The following is a 2,357-nucleotide window of genomic DNA, read 5'->3' as shown; positions in this document are numbered from 1 at the left end:
TCTCTGCAAAGCAATATGTTGAGCACTAGGAGGAAAGTATTTACGGAAGAAAACATCAAGCAATTCTTTTGGACTTTTAATAGAATCAGGTGGCAAACTATTATACCAAGTTTTAGCGTCATCCTTTAATGAGAATGGAAAGATTTTAGCAACAAAGTAAGTGCGCATCTTGACATCATCAGAAAACAAGCTACTTAGAGTAGATAACTCAATCATGTGTTCAACAGCACTTTCTTTTTCAGTACCACAAAAGGGTGTTTTCTCAACAATAGCTATATGAGATAAATCAAGAGAAAAATCATAATCTTTATCCTTAATGTTTATAGGAGATGTGGCAAACTTAGGATCAGGAGACAGTTTATATCTAACAGCATGTTCTGCAAGCAACTTTTTAATTTTTCTTGCATCAGTAGTAGCATTGCATTTTTCAATAAAATCATCATTAAGCTCCACATAATCTTCATCAGGATCATCACTAGAATAATCAAGTTCAGGTGAATTAACAGGTGTAGTAGCATTAGGAGTTTCAGTATTTTCAACTTGTCTAGACCTAGCAATCGTAGCATCTAGAAAGGATCCCAATGAACCACTATCATCAAGCACAGCAGAAATATTATCAATATTATGAGAGTTTTCAGATTCAGCAGAAGTACCCGCATGTGAAGCATGTGGCGGTGAAACAAGTTTATCAATCACAGATGGTGAATCAAGAGCAGCAGAGGTACTCAGAGTTGTACCTTTTCTTGTAGTGGATGGTAATATGGCGACCTTAGTATCGCGAGGTTTACCCATGATGGAGAATTTGCAGCGAACAATATCAATCCAAGTGAACTTCCAAATAAAGCTATGTTCCCCGGCAACGGCGCCAGAAAATAGTCTTGATGACCCACAAGTATAGGGGATCGCAACAGTCTTCGAGGGAAGTAAAACCCAATTTATTGATTCGACACAAGGGGAGACAAAGAATACTTGAAAGCCTTAACAACGGAGTTGTCAATTCAGCTGCACCTGGAAACAGACTTGCTCGCAAGAGTTTATCGAGTAACAGCTTTTATAGCGATAGCGATAGTGAAATAACAGCAGCAGAGTAACAAAGACAGCAGTAGTGATTTTAGTAAACAGCAGGATTAAAATACTGTAGGCACGGGGACGGATGAACGGGCGTTGCATGGATGAGAGAAACTCATGTAACAAACATAGCAGGGCATTTGCAGATAATAATAAAACGGTGTCCAAGTACAAAGCAATCAATAGGCATGTGTTCCATATATAGTCGTACGTGCTCGCAATGAGAAACTTGCACAACATCTTTTGTCCTACCAGCCGGTGGCAGCCGGGCCTCTAGGGAATCTACTGGATATTAAGGTACTCCTTTTAATAGAGTACCGGAGCAAAGCATTAACACTCCGTGAACACATGTGATCCTCACATCACTACCATCCCCTCCGGTTGTCCCGATTTCTGTCACTTCGGGGCCATTGGTTCCGGACAGCGACATGTGTATACAACTTGCAGGTAAGATCAATAAACAATGAATATCATGATGAAATAATAACATGTTCAGATCTGAGATCATGGCACTCGGGCCCTAGTGACAAGCATTAAGCATAACAAGTTGCAACAATATCATCAAAGTACCAATTACGGACACTAGGCACTATGCCCTAACAATCTTATGCTATTACATGACCAATCTCATCCAATCCCTACCATCCCCTTCGGCCTACAGCGGGGGAATTACTCACACATGGATGGGGAAAGCATGGCTGGTTGATGTAGAGGCGTTGGCGGTGATGATGGCGATGATCTCCTCCAATTCCCCGTCCCGGCGGAGTGCCAGAACGGAGACTTCTGGCTCCCGAGACGGAGTTTCGCAATGTGGCGGCGTTCTGGAGGGTTTCTCGTGACTTCGACTTCTCTCCGTGCGTTTTTAGGTCGAGGCCGATAAGTAGTCCGAAGGAGGGCGTCGGAGGCCGGCCGAGGGGGCCACACCATAGGGCCGCGCGGGCCCCCCCTAGGCCGCGCCGCCTTATGGTGTGGGGCCCTCGGGCCTCCACCTTACTTGTCCTTCTGGCAACGTCAGTATTCTGGGAAAATAGGGCCTTCTGCATAAATTCTGAGGATTTTCCCGAAAGTTGGATTTCTGCACAAAAACGAGACACTAGAACAGTTCTGCTGAAAACAGCGTTAGTCCGTGTTAGTTGTATCCAAAATACACAAATTAGAGGCAAAACAATAGCAAAAGTGTTCGGGAAAGTAGATACGTTTTGGACGTATCACAGGCCGTCGAATTTTTTGTAATTATCGGGTAGCTTAAACCCTGACGGAACTCGAATTTTGCGGATTCGTCTTGTAAA

Source organism: Lolium perenne, chromosome 4 (assembly GCF_019359855.2).
Source record: "Lolium perenne isolate Kyuss_39 chromosome 4, Kyuss_2.0, whole genome shotgun sequence".
NCBI classification, from domain to species: Eukaryota; Viridiplantae; Streptophyta; class Magnoliopsida; order Poales; family Poaceae; genus Lolium; species Lolium perenne.
This window is presented reverse-complemented; position numbering follows the sequence as displayed.